The sequence below is a fragment of the Moschus berezovskii genome, chromosome X (assembly GCF_049115385.1).
Source record: "Moschus berezovskii isolate FMDL1 chromosome X, NW_MosBer_1.0, whole genome shotgun sequence".
Taxonomy (NCBI): Eukaryota; Metazoa; Chordata; class Mammalia; order Artiodactyla; family Moschidae; genus Moschus; species Moschus berezovskii.
In genome coordinates this window covers 32,564,828-32,583,402 of record NC_142488.1, presented here as the reverse complement: position 1 = coordinate 32,583,402, position 18,575 = coordinate 32,564,828, and the positions used below count along the sequence as shown (strand labels likewise).

At 36.6% G+C, this 18,575-nt stretch overlaps 1 pseudogene; it reads left to right on the top strand.

Annotated features, from left to right (window-relative positions):
* Positions 1–756: 756 nt before the first annotated feature.
* LOC129563836 (small ribosomal subunit protein uS2 pseudogene) lies at positions 757–8,492 on the top strand (annotated as a pseudogene).
* Positions 8,493–18,575: the final 10,083 nt, after the last annotated feature.

Here is an 18,575-nt window from a genome sequence, read left to right as displayed (position 1 = left end):
GAATAGAGTAAAATCTACAATATTTTGAGAGAACAAAGAAGTAAAAAATATTTATACGCCAGATAGTCTGTCAACATACACAGGTGGCATGTAGAGCAGAGAAAGTGAACTACCGTGTTCTTTCACAAGAAACACTGGAAGATATATTCTAGAGAGAAAAATATGAATTATTATATTATTAATTTATTCATAAAATATTTAGTAATAGCTCTCTGTAGTACCATTATTATAGAAAGGCAGTATGCTAGGCACTGAGGATAAAAAGGTGGGCCAAACTTTGTATGGTGCTTGAACTTAACGCATTTCTAGAATGTATAACTGGGAGATAGGATCCAAAAAGGAAATAAAAAAGGATTCATTCTCAAAATTATCATCATCCTTAGCAAGTGATTTTTGGTTATTAGGTTCTCTGGTTCCAAGATTGCTGCTATATCCCTAGCATCATGTCTTGTTAAGGATAGAGGATATCCAGAAGACTTACCTAATTTATGCTTCACCTTGTTGTTCACTTCTGGGTACAGGGGCACTAGGAAATTTAGTTTCGGTCTTGGCACATTGAAATCTAGAATGAAATGTGCTTTCTGTTAGTAAAGAATGAGATAATAGACACTGGGGAGACAACCAGTTATCTTGGATATACACATACATGGGAAAATCACTCTCAAACACTACTTTTTATGGTGTATATTATTACAGACTTTCTGAATGAAATTTTGCAAATTATATTAAAACATTTAAAATCTTTATATACTTTTGATGGCGCTCTTTTACTTTAAGGAAGTTGTTCTAATGAAACAGAATAATTCTGTCTCACCAAGCAGACTTCAGAAGTTCACAGCTATGGTCATCTTGGTATGTAGATTGGAAACAATCCAAATGTCTAGAAAACCAATCAAAGTTGTAGGTTCTGGATATCAACTAATTACTTCTTGAATGGGCTATGGGATACAGTTGTGCCCTTTAAGGTACTTCAAATTGTAGCTCCTAATCCCTTTATTTTAATCATAATGTTTAAATAATGTCAAACTTGAGATTTTTTCTTAAATTTTGGTATCCTATATGCTGCTGAGCTTTCCCAAAGTAACCAGTTTTTTTCATTCTCACTTGTCCAACGCTCTATAGCTTGCTGCCTATTAAATATTGTATACTGATCTGATTTGTAATCAATATTGTAGATAAGTAAGACATTATCATCTAGTTATATTTACTGTCGTCATTCAGAGAGTTCAGGTTTTGGTCAATGAAGAATATGCTATTTAGTTCATTCATCTTGCAAAAACCATTTGATATTTCTTTCTTACTACATAGGATGGGAGACTACCAATTATAAACAATTTGTTTCTGTAGGGTCTTAATTTTCTTAAACATAACAAATATTGAGAAAGATACAAATTTATTCTTCATAAAAAGATAATTTCATAACAGAAAATGGATGTTATATACATTACATTCCCTTATCATTAAAATTAACCAATTAAATAAAATTTAATGATATCAGCAATCAATTCCTAAAAGATGGTGCTGTGAAAGTGGTGCACTCAATATGCCAGTAAATTTGGAAAACTCAGCACTGGCCACAGGACTGGAAAAGGTCAGTTTTCATTCCAATCCAAAGAAAGGCAATGCCAAAGAATGCTCAAACTACCACATAATTGTACTCATCTCACATGCTACCAAAGCAATGTTCAAAATTCTCCAAGCCAGGCTTCAACGGTACGTGAACCATGAACTTCCAGATGTTCAAGCTGGTTTTAGAAAAGGCAGAGGAACCAAAGATCAAATTGCCAACATCCACTGGATCATCGAAAAAGCAAGAGAATTCCAGAAAAACATCTACTTTTGCTTTATTGACTATGCCAAATTCTTTGACTGTGTAGATCACAATAAACTGTGGAAAATTCTGAAAGAGATGGGAATACCAGACTACCTGACCTTCCTCCTGAGAAACCTGTATGCTGGTCAAGAAGCAACAGTTAGAACTGGACATGGAACAACAGACTGGTTCCAAATAGGAAAGGAGTACGTCAAGGCTGTATATTATCACCCTGCTTATTTAACTTATATGCAGAATACATCATGGGCAATGCCAGGCCGGATGAAGCACAAGCTGGAATGAAGACAGCTGGGAGAAATATCAGTAACCTCAAATATGCAGATGACACCACATTCATGGCAGAAAGCGAAGAACTAAAGAGCCCCTTGATGAATGTGAAAGAGGAGAGTGAAAAATTTGGCTTAAAGCTCAGCATTCAGAAAACGAAGTGCATGGCACCCAGTCCCATAACTTCATGGCAAATAGATGGGGAAACAATGGAAACAGTGACAGAATTTATTTTCTTGGGCTCCAAAATCACTGCAGATGGTGACTAGGGCCGTGAAATTAGAAGACACTTGCTTCTTGGAAGAAAAGCTATGACTCAACTAGACAGCATATTAAAAAGCAGAGACATTACTTTGCCAACAAAAGTCTGTCTAGTCAAAGCTATGGTTTTTCCAGTACTCATATATGGATGTGAGAGTTGGACTATAAAGAAAGCTGAGTGCCGAAGAATTGATTCTTTTGAACTGTGGTGCTGGAGAAGACTTGAGAGCCTCTTGGCCTGTAAGGAGATCCAACCAGTCAATTCTAAAGGAAATCAGTCCTGAATATTCATTGGAAGGACTGATGCTGAAGCTGAAACTCCAATACTTCGGCCACCTTATGTGAAGAACTAACTCATTAGAGAAGACCTTGATGGTGGAAAAGATTGAAGGAGAGAGGAGAAGGGGACGACAGAGGATGAGATGGTTGGATGGCATCACTGACTTGATGGACATGAGTTTGAGTAGGCTCCAGGATTTTGTGATGGACAGGGAAGCCTGGCATGCTGTAGTCCGTGGTGTTGCAAAGAGTTCGACACAACTGAGTGACTGGACTGAACTGAACTGAACTGAATGATATCAGCTTTCACGTACATTATGATGTTCTTGTTTTTAAACTTCATACTAAACTTTTCTTTTATGATTATAACTAAAGAGTTATGCATTCACAGACTCGACTTGTTTCAAATAATTACAGTAGTATTCCCTCTGTTATGTATATATTGTCAAAACTTAGATCATGAGAATCCTTTTTAAACTGAGCTCATTTGTCCTTGTGCTAGCCAAGTCATCTCTGAAACCCTCCTCACTTTTTGGCAGCCTTACCTCATGCGACGAGTTGACTCACTGGAAAAGACTCTGATGCTGGGAAAGGTTGGGGGTGGGAGGAGAAGGGGACGACCGAGAATGAGATGGCTGGATGGCATCACTGACTCTGTGGACATGAGTTTGAGTGTACTCCGGGAGTTGGTGATGGACAGGGAGGCCTGGCGTGCTATAATTCATGGGGTCACGGAGAGTTGGACACGACTGAGTGACTGAACTGAACTGAACTGAACTGAACTATGTTCCAGGCCACAGGATCAGCTATTATTCAAGAAGTCTAGTTCGTTTTTACAAAGGAAAATGAAAGGTATTTTCCTGGGCATTGGGGACTGTGTACCAGGTTTTCCACATGAGTATGTCTGGTAGATAATATGCAATTAATGCTGGGTCAAATTCTAGCTAAAACCAGAAAAGAAACTACTTTTAAAAGGGCCACGAATCCACAATATTTCTAGTTTGTTATTAATTCTTTATTTTGTGAAGCTTATTTTATCAATGACATACTTAGATTATTAATCCTTCCCCAAAGTTTTAAATATGCTCCCTCCTTTTAAAAATAATTCTTAGATCTCAATGACTTCCATTTTAGAGTCACTTCATTATTTTTCACTATTGGCTGCAGAATGAGAAAGAAATGTTCTCTAATGTGTCTACTCTTTTCAGTTATCATATTGACAGGTAGTGAAATAAAATATGTAGAAAGAAACATTCACTTCATTTTCACATTGTACAAATGAAGTTCTAGTTAATCCAGGATTGAAGTAATTATTTTTAAAGTAAAATGTCAAAATGTGCACTGTTTTAATTAAGTTTATATTTAGGTATATATATAAATTTGGGCTTCCCTTGTGGCTCAGTGGTAAAGAATCTGCCTGCCAATGCAGGAGACATGGGTCTTACCTGGGAAATCCCATGGACAGAGGAACTTGGTGGACTACGGTTCATGGGGTCATAAAGAATCAAACATAACTTAGCAACAGCAAGACATATATATAAATTTATGCTTTAAGTAAAAGAAAAACTCATTCTATGAAGTTATTTTTAGCAAATATAATAATGAACACCATTTGGTGTGCTGTTATAAAGCACACCATTTGTTTTCTTGGAGATCTTAATAATCCTTGTGCAAATATGAAATGGAAATACTTAATTAGCTAATTTATTAACAATTCATCTGAAATATTTATTTACTATGTACTCTGTGTCAAACATTCTTCAAGTTCTAGGGATATGATAATAAGTAAAATACTTATACTTCCAAAGTACAAACAGTTGATAAAACAGCCAGTTAAACAAATGATTATAATGTAGCTTGATGAATGGTAACATTCATCCTGAAGGTAGGAGAAACCAGAATTCTATGGGAACCAATGGCAATGGAACAAAACCTGTCTGAGTGATGGTCTTGAGAATGCCACATTTAGGTTAAGAACTAGAGAATGAATAGGACTCAGCCAGACAGAAGGTGGAGGTTGCATAGTGGAAGTGATTGATTTCTAGGAGTCAGACATTATCCAAAAGCCAAAAGTTAGTCATTGAAGGGATTTAGTGAATAATCAGATTTCTATTTTTCAAAATGCTATTTAAATTGGAAATTGGAACTGTAGAAGGACAGGACTGGGGCAACAGAGCAATTAGGAGGCTGTTTCAGAACTGCAGTAAAGGATGATAATGGCCTAGCACAGTGCTGGGCAAGTGATGATAGAAAGATGGAAAATAATCCATATCCAGACTATCAAAGCCTATTGAATTTGACATTAAAATTTTTCCAGAATCTGATCACTGCTCACCATCTGCCGTGCCACCATCCTGGTACAAGCCAACAACATATCTCATTTCAATTACTTCAATAACCTCTTAGCTAGAGTTGCCAGATTTAGCCAATCAAAATTTCCTCTGGCAACACTGCTCCTAACTATTTCCCACCTTCTGCCTCTTCTCACATGTCAGTCTCTTCTCAACATGACAATTAAGAGTGCTGTTAGGCAAACACAACTCGATCTTGAAAAGTTCTAAACAACCCACTGATCATGATGTATTATGCTTATTCACTTCAGTTCAGTTCAGTTCAGTCGCTCAGTTGTTTCTGACTCTTTGTGACCCCATGGACTGTAGCACGCCAGGCCTCGCTGTCCAACACCAACTCCTGGAGTTTACTCAAACTCATGTCCTTTGAGTCAGTGATGCCATCCAACAATCTCATCCTCCGTCATTCCCTTCTCCTCCCTCCTTCAATCTTTCTCAGCATCAGGGTCTTTTCAAATGAGTCCATCAACAGAAAATTGGATTAAAGTTTTACTGAGCATGGCCCTGCCCATCAAAACAAGACCAAATTTCCTCTTCAGTCAGTCTCTCCAATCAGGAAGCTTCCATAAGCCTCTTATCCTTCTCCATCAGAGGGAAGACACAATGAAAACCATAATCACAGAAAAGTAACCAATCTGATCACGTGGACGACAGCCTTGTCTAACTCAATAAAACTATGAACCATGCCATATAGGGCCACCCAAGACAGACGGGTCATGGTGGACAGTTCTGACAAAACGTGGTCCACTGGAAAAGGGAATGGCAAACTACTTCAGTATTCTTGCCTTGAGAACCCCATGAACAGTATGAAAAGGCAAAAAGATAGGACACTGAAAGATGAACTCGCCAGGTTGCTAGGTGCCCAATATGCTACTGGAGATCAGTGGAGAAATAATTCCAGAAAGAATGAAGAGATGGAGCCAAAGCAAAAACAACACCCAATTGTGGATGTGACTGGTGGTGGAAGTAAAGTCCGATGCTGTAAAGAGCAATATTGCATAGGAACCAGGAATGTTAGGTCCATGAATCAAGGCAAATTGGAAGTGGTCTAACAGGAGACGGCAAGAGTGAACATTGACATTTTAGGAATCAGCAAACTAAAATGGACTGGAATGGGTGAATTTAACTCAGATGACCATGACCATTATATCTACTACTGTGGGCAAGAATCCCTTAGAAGAAATGGAGTAGCTATCATAGTCAACAAAAGAGTCTGAAATTATGCTTCTTACATACTGCTGGGATAAATTTGTTAACATTTTATCTAAGATCTTTAAGTTAATAAGTGCTTTTGTCTCTAATTTCTTTTTGTTAGCCGGCTATGGTCAGATTTTGCTGTTGAGGTTATATTTGCATCATTAAGTGAACTGTGGAGTAATTTATTTTTTTCCTCTCTCTTCTCTGGAAATGTGTTTTTAAGAGTATACTTATCTTCTCTTTGTAATTGACAGAATTTTCCTGAAAACCTTAGGCCTGGTATTTGTTATTTTACATTTTAAAATACTGATTCAATGTATTTGTTAAAAGACAATGTTTTTGAGTCAATTATTAAAACTCAGTTTCTAAGAAATTGAATATTTTGTTTAAATATTCAAGCTTCTTGTCATAAAGATTTTCTTGTTCTCCCTAGGTAATCTGAGTATTATCTCTACTTATGTCTTTTCTGCTTTTTCTTCCCTCATATTGTTTATATGTACTGCTGTTCTTCTTGATTAATTTTGCCAACATCTGTGTGTTATCTTTTTAAAATAATCAACTTTTGTCTTGCTGATTCTCTTCATTTTGCATTTGTCTTGAATTGCATAAATTTCCAGATCTTACATTTATTATCTCCTAACTTCTATATTTGGTTTATCCTATTGTTCATATACTATTCTGTTTATATTGATTTTGAAATTCTCATTTTTCCATTTTCAAAATTTCACATTAACAGTTAAATCTAGATGTCCAATTGATTCAGTGTGAATATTTTATATTTTATAAATAGTGCTATGCAATTCCTATTATTTTACCTTATGTATGAATTTCCTTGAATAATGAGCTGGTTGCCTAAGTAGGATCGCAACAGATGAAAAATTAGGAATTAAGAATAAGTAGGATATTAAGTGTAATTATCAATTTTAATGTTGGGTTGGCCAAAAAGTTCATTTGGGTTTTCTCATACCATCTTTTGGAAAAGACTGAACACATTTTTTGGCCAACTCATTAGATTTGCTGTATTTCAGTATTCATTATATTTGAAGCTCAAATGGTCCTATGTTTGGCTAATGAGAGTCCCTTCAAGTTGCCTCCTGTGTCCTTTCATGGTCTATGAGGAAGTCTAGGTACAGGATTTTAGAGGTGACAAGATGATCAGGCTCACATTAAATATTTCTGATAACAGATATGTTTTAAGAAACCCTGGTAATTTTTGTAAGTGGAAAATAATATTTGGAAACTATATCTGGGTGGTAGGTTTGCATTTTCTACTGGATTGTCACAGTTTTTAGAGCATTTCAGTGGAGAGCTAAAAACACATGTATTTTGTTTATCTTACAAGGAGAAAAATAAATTTTACCTTTCCACATTATGCAGAGAGGAGTCCAAACGGTATTGTCTTCAGTTCATGTCAGAAAGGCGAACATTCACAATGTTTGAAGCCCTTGCCTGGCGGTAGTGCACAAGAAGGAGGAGACTGTACCTAAATTCCTTGCCACAGAAACCGACTCAGGTGGCACGAACCTTGACTTTCAAATGGAACATTTATCTACAAAAAGGAAAGTGGTGGCATCTACATCTTAAGTGTGAAGAGACCCTGGGAGAAGTTTCTGCCAGCAGCTCATGCATGGTTGCCACTGAAAATCCATCTGATATTGGCATCATCACCTTCAGGAATACTGGCCAGTGGGACGCACTGAAATCTGTAGCTGATACTCAGGCCACCTCTATTGCTGGCCACCTAAGTTCTGGAAACATCACTAACCAGATCCAGGCAGCATTCCAGGAGCCTCAACTTCTCGTTGTTACAGATCCCAGGACTGACCATCTGCCTCTCCCAGAGGCGTCTTAAGTTAACTTGTCTACTATTGTTCTGTGTAACACAGATTCTCCTCTAGGCTATGTAGACATTGCCACCCCATTCACCCCATTCAGCGACAAGGGAACACCTTCAGTTGGGGCTGACGCAGTGGCTGCTGGACCCGGAGATTCTGCGCATGCACAGCACGTTTCCCCGCGTTAACTTGCAGGAGGTGGCGCCTAATCTGTATTTCCACGGAGATCCTGAGGAGGTTGAAAACAAAGAGTAGGACGCTGCTGGAAAGGCTGTGACTGAGGAGGAACTTCAGGATGAATGGACCTATCGAGTTCCGGAGTTTACTGCTACTATAGTCCAGGTTGCAGATTAGTCTGAGGGCAGGCAGCGCCCTCTGTGCCTATTCAGCGTTTCCGTGCTGAATATGATAACTGACTGGTCTCAAGCTGTTCCCTCCCAAGCTCTTAAACAGAAAACAGAAATATAAAGTTGACGGAAAAGAACGTTTCTACAAAAGTAAGTAAATCTATACATTCTAACTTCATATTACTAATTTCCCACATTTAAATGGACATTATAGGATTCTGTTTCACGTTTGATTTGTATCTTGATGTTGTCTTTTATGCTGAAGATCTTGGTTCTTAGTGATATAAGTGTAATTGCATATATGGTTTATTCTACTTTGTGTATGGAGGAGTATGTATATATCTTTACAAGAGTTTTAGAATGATCCCAATAGTGCAACCTAAGATTCTTTGATTTTCATTTTTGTATGCTTAGGTATGTAAATTCAACATTCTATTTTAAAATGTTTGAAGTAGATATCTTTGCCATTAGGCCACAAATTTGATATAAAGTAATAATCAGTCAGTTAGTCAGTTCAGTCTCTCAGTCATGTCGGACTCTTTGCAACCCCATGGACTGCAGCATGCCAGGCTTCCCTGTCCATCACCAACTCCCAGAGTTTGCTCAAACTCATGTCCATCCAGTCAGTGATGCCATCCAACCATCTCATCCTCTGTCATCCACTTCTCCTCCTGCCTTCAATATTTCCCACCATCATGGTCTTTTCTAGTGAGTCAGTTCTTCGCATCAGTTGGCCAAAGTATTGGAGTTTCAGCTTTAGCATTCAGTTCTTCCAATAAATATTCAAGATTGATTTCCTTTAGGATGGACTGGTTGGATGTCCTTGCTGTCCAAGGGACTCTCAAGAGTCTTCTCCAACACCACAGCTCAAAAGCATCAATTCTTCAGCACTCAGCTTTCTTTATAGTCCAACTCTCACATCCATATATGACTACTGGAAAAACCATAGCTTTGACTAGATGGACCTTTGTTGGCAAATTAATAATAGTGAGTTTCAATTTATTTTTTATGTTAGGGATTGCTTCACTTTTTCCTATTTTGTTTAATGTTATTTTTCACATGTATAAAAAAATGAAGATGGTGCTAAGGTCAAAACTATAAAACAAGTCACATTGAAAAATACCTAGTTTTTGTCTTTGTTCTTCCCACTACCTCTCTTTTGTCTTCTCCAAATTTACTATTTTGGTTTATCCTTCTACTGTCTTTTGGAAAATATTAGCAAACATGTATGTTCATGTGTATGAGTGTGCATATGAATTCCCACACTTGTTACCCAAAAGGTTCTCCAAAAAGTGTAAGGTATTTCTTTCATTCTTTTTTTGCAACTGTTTTGCTTTTGTGATTAGTGGGGAAGTAGCTTTATGTATGTTTCTGAGTGTATCTTGGAAATAGATTCCTAGAAGTGGGATTTCTGGGTCTCAGAGAAAATGCATGTGTAATTTTGCTAATTCAAATTCTTAGAGCCAGTTCGGTTTTGCTTTTCCATTAACAATGTATGAGGGCTTCCGTGATAGCTCAGTTGGTAAAGAATCCACCTGCAGTGCGGGAGACCTGGGTTTGATCCCTGGTTTGGGAAGATCCTCTGGAGAAGGGAAAGGCTACTCACTCCAGTATTCTGGCCTGGAGAATTCCATGGACTGTATGGTTCATGGGGTTGCAAAGAGACGGACAGAACTGAGCGACTTTCACGAGCAATGAACGAAAGTGATTGTTTCTCACAACCTTAACAACGGAGTATGTTGTTAAAGTTTTCTGTTTTTGCCAAGGTTAGAAATCATACCTCAGTGCAGTTTCAATTTGTATTTCTCTTATTATACATCTGATCACCTCAGATAATTAAGGGCCATTGTTGGTTCTTTTTCTGTGAACTGCTTCCCATAGCACTTGCCTATTTTTTTCTTCTTTAAAGTGTTGGGACTTTTTCTTTTTTAGAGGTTCTTTGTATAATAACAATGTTTGCCCTCTATATTTGATACAAGATGAAAGTATTTCATCCAGCTTTGTCATTTGTTGTTATCCCTCCCTCCGTCACTTCCTTCTTTCCTTTCTTCCTTCTTTGTATTTTATTTTTTGGCCATGCCACACAACTTTCAGGATCTTAGTTCCTCCACCAGGGATTGACACCATGCCCTTTGCAATGGAAACATGGAGTCCTAACCACTGAACCACTAGGGAATTCCCCCTTCTTCTTTATTTATACCATACACATATGTAATGAGCTTCCCTGGAGGCTCAGTGGTAAAGAATCTGCCTGCAATGCAGGAGACGTGGGTTCGATCCCTTGGTAAGGAAGATCCCCAGAGGAGAAGGAAATGACAACCCACTTCACTGTTCTTGCCTGGAGAATCCCGTGAACAGAAGAGCCTGCCGGACTACAGCTCATGGGTTCACAGAGAGTCGGATATGACTTAACAACTCAACAACAACATTTTTAATGTCATAACATTTATCAAGAATTTCCCTTATTGTTTCTAAATTTTGGATCACAATAAGGCACTTTTAAAAACCATTTTATAGATAATAAAGGAATTCACACATATTTTAATACTTGTACAGTTTTATTTTAGCCTTTAGATATCTGATATTTTTAAAAATTTTCGTAGTCTACAGTTTGTTTAATATACAGCACTTTATTATTGGTTAGCTCCAATTTAAAAAAAAACTCTATTATTTATCCTTTGATCAATGAGTTACTTAAGGTAGTTTGTATCATACTGCTTCTTTGGTATTTTCTGGGCCTTGCTTTATGGATTAGGTGTCCATTTATCTAAATGTATAATATACGCCTAAGTTATTCTCCATTTGTTCCCGTAGGGTTCTGCTTATGGTCACTATGTAAAGTATGTTCACATTTTGTGGTTCATATTTTCTGTATTTTATTTTTTTGTCTGCTTGACTTGCCGGAAACAGTTATGTTGAAACCTTCTGTTGTTGAATTTGTCTACTTCAACTTGTAGTTCTGGACACTTTCACTTTACATATTGTAAGAATGTATTACCATGTACAGAAATTAGCATTTAAATATCTTCTTGGAGGGGGCTTCCCTGGTAGCTCAGCTGGTAAAGAATTCACCTGCAATGTGGGAGACCTGAGTTCGAACCCTGGGTTGGGATGATACCCTGGAGGAGGGCATGGCAACCCACTCCAGTATTCTTGCCTGGAGAATCCCGTGGACAGAAGAGCCTGGCGGGCTATAGTCCATGGAGTCACACAGAGTGGGACACGGCTGAGTGACTAAGCACAGCACAGCACAGCACAGCATCTTCTTAGAGAACTGATGCTTTTCTTCATATCAATATGTATTTCAGTTCAGTTTAGTTCAGTCGCTCAGTCGTGTCCTACTCTTTGCGATCCCATGAACCGCAACAGGCCAGGCCTCCCTGTCCATCACCAACTCCCGGAGTTCATTCAAACTCATATCCATCGAGTTGGTGATGCCATCCAGCCATCTCATTCTCTGTCGTCCCCTTCTCTTCCTGCCCTCAATCTTTCCCAGCATCAGGGTCTTTTCAAATGAGTAAGCTCTTCTTATCAGGTGGCCAAAGTATTGGAGTTTCAGCTTTAGCATCAGTCCTTCCAATGAACACCCAGGACTGATCTCCTTTAGAATGGACTGGTTGGATCTCCTTGCGGTCCAAGGGACTCTCAAGAGTCTTCTCCAACACCACAGTTCAAAAGCATCAATTCTTCGGCACTCGACTTTCTTCACAGTGCAACTCTCACATCCATACATGACCACTGGAAAAACCATAGCCTTGACTAGACGGACCTTTGTTGACAAAGTAATGTCTCTGCTTTTTAATATGCTGTCTGGGTTGGTCGTAACTTTCTTTCCAAGGGATAAGCGTCTTTTAATTTCATGGCTGCAGTCACCATCTGCAGTGATTTTGGAGCCCAGAAAAATAAAGTCAGCCACTGTTTCTCCATCTATTTCCCATGAAGTGATGGGACCAGATGCCATGATCTTTGTTTTCTGAATGTTGAGCTTCAAGCCAACCTTTTCACTCTCCTCTTCCACTTTCATCAAGAGGTTTTTTAGTTCCTCTTCACTTTCTGCCATTACGGTGGTGTCATCTGCATATCTGAGGTTATTGATATTTCTCCCAGCAATCTTGATTCCAGCTTGTGCTTCTTCCAGCCCAACATTTCTCATGATGTACTCTGCATATAAGTTAAATAAACAGGGTGACAATATACAACCTTGATGTACTCCTTTTCCTATTTGGAACTAGTCTGTTGTTCCATGTCCAGTTCTAACTGTTGCTTCCTGACCTGCATACAGATTTCTCAAGAGGCAGGTCAGGTAGTCTGTTATTCCCATCTCTTTCAGAATTTCCACAGTTTATTATGATCCACACAGTCAGAGGCTTTGGCATAGTCAATAAAGCAGAAATAGATGTTTTTCTGGTATATACTCTAGTATATACTAAATCCATCCTGCTTAGGTTTATTTTTTCTGATATTAGTATAACTGGCTCATCTGTAATTTCATTAGTGTTTGCCTGATATATATTTATTAACTACTTTAATTTTAATCTCTACTTAGCTTTGGGTTTTTCTATTATAAAAAGAATATCGATGAAATTTGATATTTTTGTTTAACCTGAAAATATACATCTTAATTAATAAGTTTAGTTCATATGTTCTTGAAAGATAAGGGTTAGCTTTCCCCAGACTGGTCTCCTGCAGGTTGGTCCCCTGAAACAAAAATTGAGTTCACATATTCCTTTAAAGTTTTGTGGAGAAGAGTTATGGCCTGCTGACTAAGAAAATCATTTCTGGTACATAATAAGGTTTTGGACCTCAGCTCCTGATTATATGAAGAAAACACTTCAAATCTTGCTGCTGTATTGATACATGGCTGTAATCACATGGCTTGAAGTAGAAGGGACAGACAATGCTACCCACCTACCATGAATGCTGAGATTGCAAGGCAGGACTGGAGTCAAGATTCTACCTTGTCAAATTGCTATTGTAGCCTGGTTGCTGATCTAACTATGGGAGGGACTAATGCTTCCCATGGATTAATGATGCTTTAAAAATGCATAGCTCACGTGTTGAGTACCTTCTTCCAGAGTCTGAGGGCTAACATGAAATATTTTTCATTGCCTAAGAATTCAGTGGGCAACAGAGGACTTGCACATGTGTTATTGCTTCTATTTCCATGGGGTTTCCTCAGTAAATACTACAACACCTGCAGTGCATGGGCTTCTAGCCATATAGATTTTATTTATACATGACAACAGGGATAATAAATACAGGTACTGCCTGGATTTGTTTCTATAAATTTGCTTTTCCTTTTGTATTTGTCTCATTTTCTCTGAGATGCTGCTTTTCTCCTTTCTTGTTTTTTTTTTTTTTTGGTTTGTTTATGTTAGGATTGATTGAGCTATATTTGGTTTCTTTCACCTATTTTTCCCTCTGTTAGTTTTGAAAGAAAATTACAGCATTTTTCTTTTACTGATATTTCACTTTTATTTTATACTGATATTTTTGTTTTACTGATATTTTGTCCTGAATATTTAACATAGTCTAAAGTTAACAATTCAAACACCTACTGACCAATGCAAAAACCTTAACTCTTTAACTTTTATCATCCCAGTTTTGACAATGTCCAAGTATCTGCCCTTTTATGAGCTACACATATTAGACTTTTTGTTGCTATTTTGTTATTATTCTTATTTTATATGGAAAGTACTTGTGAGACATGCCTACATTTTAATCTTTTATTTTCCTCAGTGTGAAGCATTTTCATCAGATCCTTCCGAAGTTCCTTCCATGCAGGCTTATTTATGGTAAAATCTCTTTTCATGTATGTTGAAATGCTTTTGTTTTCCTTGTTGAAAGACAACTTTGCGAGGCATACACTATAAGGTTGATAGCTTTTTTCTTCACTAATTTGAAAATAATATTCCTCTATCTGGCTTTCATTACTGCTATTGAGTTTTTAATTTGCTTTTCATTTGTTTTGTTTTTGTTAGTTTAATTCTCATTTCTGTCTAGTAATCTGTCTTTTATAAGTGCTTTAGAACTTTTTCTATTCATCTTTGTGGTTCTTCAATGTTATTCTAAATGTATCTAGGAATCAATTTGTATTTCTTCTTTACTATGCTATATTTAGTGTCTATGCTTTTAATCACCTATTCAATCTTCATTTCCTTATAATTTCATCACTATTCTGATACTCTATTCAACCTCATCACTCTGCCAGTTTAGCTCACTCAAAAGTCAACATGATCCACCAGATTAACAATAGTTTCTTTTTCTTAGTACTCGACCTTCTTTAACCTGCCACAGCTGCTTATACTTTGTTTATCCATTTATTATTTTTTCTTTTTTAAAATTGAAGTATAATGTATAATGCTATATAAGTTACAGGTGTATAATATAGTGATTCATAATTTTTAAATGTTATATTCATCTAGTTTTTATGAATATTGGCTATATTCCCCATGTTGTACAATGTATCTTTTAGCTTATTTTATAGCTAGTAGTTTGTTTCTCTTAATCCCCTACCCCTATATGTACTTAAAATCATTTTTCTTTGTTTACTGACGTGGTATGCAAAATTCCAAAGATGTCTCCACCCCTAGGTTCCTCTCCTTTGACTATTCAATCAAACAACAATCTTGGAATTGTTGTGAAGAGATCTTACATATGTAACTAAAGTCTCAAGTCAGTTGACCTTAAAATATGTAAATTATTCAGGTGGACTCTTTAAAATAGAGTTTTCTCCATTTGGTTGAAGAAAAGGAAGTCAGAGAGATTCAAAGTGTGAGAAGGAATCAACTCACCAAAGCTTAAGATGTGGACATTTGGAGAACATGTGTGAAAGAATGTGGTCACCCTTAAGTTGACCTCTGGACAATGGTGAGCAAGAAGATGAGAACCTCAGGCTTATAGTTATAGAGAACTGAATTCTGCCAACAACTTGAATAGGCTTGTACACAGATTCTTCCCCAGAGTCTCCAGATAATAAATCAAGCTGGCTGATACTTTGATTTTTGGCTGTGAGATCTTGTCCCTGACTGGACTTCTGACCAATATAACTGTGATGGGATAAATGGATGTTGTTTTAAGCTGCCGAATTTGTTGTAGTTTGTTACACAACATTTGAATGCTTAAAGTTTATCAAAAGAGTAGATCTTCTGTTAAGTGCTCTTACAGCAACGACAACAACAACAAAATTTCCAAAAAAGCAGTAGAAAGTTAGTATCTTGGGCCTCTATATTCCCGTCTCTCCTCTGACCATTGCAACCACTCTGCCTCTGGCTTATCTTCTGGATTCCCTTCCTCTGTGTGAGCCTTAAATTTGGGATTTTTCTAGAGATCATCAATAAATCACTGCCTTTATAATTTTGTCACCTAGAATAAGACAGTGCATCAATCTATGCAAAAGCCTCCCTTTTTTTCTTTTCTTCTTCATTATTTTATGAGGCAATGGACTTTGTTTTTTGGATTTAAATAGCATTTGAAAATCTTGAGTATTATCTCATAATTCTTTAGTTTAAAGAAAAAATTAAGAATAAATGTAAAGATAACAACTCTATATTAACAATGTTTTAAATTTGACACTAAAACTTCAGTTACAATTGAATCCATAATTTTTAAGCTATTTGTGTTTTCTCTAATTTCTTTTCCAGCCTCATTCTACCCCTGTTGTCTGTTTGATAACATGTAGAATTTAATATTTTATTAGGACTGTTTGCTGGTTGTTTTAAGTACATATGTCTCCTGTCCCTAAAGGTGAAGAATTCCTAGATTTTTGAAGAGGAATTCTACTTTATTTTGAACCTCACCCCCAAAGAGCACAATTCTGGAAATATTGCATATGTTTAATGCAAGTTTTCTGACTTGCAGAGAAAATGAGATCTAAAAAGGGGGCTTCTGTATAAAAGGTGAGATGGGGATGTTTTTGCAGTAGTTTCTACCACCATATTATCATGAATTTCTCTCTACTGTCAACATTTTAACTCAGCGATTCCAGTGCCATAGTATTACATCAGAGAAAGAGCATCATATTCTATTTGTTTACTTTCCTTACAGTAATATATATATGTCCAGTGTCTTCTGTATATATCTACTCTGGGTATTTTCTTTTTGATCTTATTAAGACACAAGGTTTTTCAAAGCAGAACCCTTGGTTTGTTTTGACAGAGACAGCAAAGGAGACATTTGATAAATGCTACATAATCAACACCTAAAGATGCCTGTCAGATCTAGCAGATTATGCCCATTTAACTTGCTCTCTCTAATGTTCATCCTAGCCTGTACACAGCTGGGATGTAATAACCTCTTTCTCTTGATACATAAGAATACCCTGAGGGCCATGAGCTGCAGAGACCTGAGGTCAAATCTGGCCACTGTGCTTCTCCTTTGTCCCAAATCTGAATTTATTCATGATTAGTTCTGCTTGCTGCTACAATCAGAAAAGCTAAAGAGGTCATATGGAAAGCAGAGGAAAAAGATGTGATGGATGTAGAAACAGTAGGAAATGATGAATGATCCTGCAGTCTCTCTGGGCAAGCAGTTTCAAAAGAATGCATATGAAAGAAGAGATTTTCCTGTGCTTTGAATGTATTGTCAAGAAACAAACTACTTAAAATGCACCTTTTTAATGTTCTCATTTGTCTTTTCTACATATCTCAACACACCCTTTTAAAAAAGCAAAATACCACAGCCTGATGAAATATTCAAAATTCCCACACATATAGTCTGTGATAAAAGTGTTATAAGTGAATGTCATCAAAGGCATTTCAGAATAAGTTAAATGAAAATAAAGGTAAAGAGCTATAGGAATATAGTAATTAGTAATAATAAGATTATAGTAATATTAGCTATTATTTATTAAATATATTCTGCATACTAGGCACTGCTAAGCAGTTTATATAAATTAACTCATTTAATATTTTAAAAATAGGGTTATGTAGACAGATGGTGAAATGGACGAAACACTTGTGAAAGGTCATACAGCAAATATAATGTAGAACCAAAATTTTTTACCCGTTTCTGTCTGACTCACATTCTTAAAATCCTTGATCTAGTGCCTCTCAAAAAGAGTTATTGATTTTGAGTGTATTCTTAGAAATTAGGGGGCTTCTGTTGAAGATTTATATTTTGCTTGATACTATTTTCTTTGTGTCATTATAAAAATTACTGTTTCAGAAATAGAAATGTGCATCTTAACCACATTATTATGTGTTTACCTCCCAAGTCTTATATCAAATGATGTTAATGGATAAACTTTGAGTAGATAACATGAGGTGTATTTAAGGAAGTAATATGTCTTCATCAGGCTAGATTATAAGTGAAGCTGACATAGGTTAAGGGATTTAATGTGAGAAAAAGCTTCATTTTTCTAGATAAAATATTTTCAGGCACGAGTTGAATATATGAATAAGTTCAAGTTAACACCATTTAAAAAAATCTATTGATGTTAAAAGAAGCAAGAACAAGGTCATACTTTTTCTTCTCTGCAGTTCTGATGGTTTTTCTTTGTCTCTGTAGTTCATCTACTCATTTGAATGTCATGTTAATGGAGCCACTCATTTTCGTTTGTAGTGTTTAAATTGATATCTTTTACATGACAAGCTTGTGATAACTCATTTAAAAGTTATGTTGTAATAGATTAAGCAGAAATGTTACTGTATCTTTTCTGATATATTTTATATGGGGTAAAATGAGATATTTTTTTAAAGAACATGCATATTTTATCTTAATCTTTATAGCTCTTATATCTAGTGAATTTTGGAGATAAGAATCTTGTAATTTTCTGAGAGAATAAAAGATTTGTGGCAAGTTCTGAACAAATTCCTAGCATATGGAAAAATTCAGTTTTCTCTGTTGAATGGCTCACCACAGAAGTTTTGGTTACAAGACATGGGGCCAGTCCTAGAGAGCTTGGACTTGGAACTAGATGTATTTACTAGAGAAAAATAATTGCTGATCAGGTGAAGAAGTCCATTCAGACAGGATATTCAGTTACCTTGAGAGAAACTGAAAGGTAACTGGTCAGCCTGAGAAACTACCTAGTATACAGGGCAGAAAAAAGAGGGGCCTATAAGGAAGTGATATATTGAGGTATGTGGTAAGCAGACATGTTAAGAGTTTGGTAACAGGAAGCCAGACCTAAAATATGGGGTTTGAAGTTTGGAATCACATCTCAAGAGGCAAGGATGGAGGAATGAGAAAATTTGAATGCCAG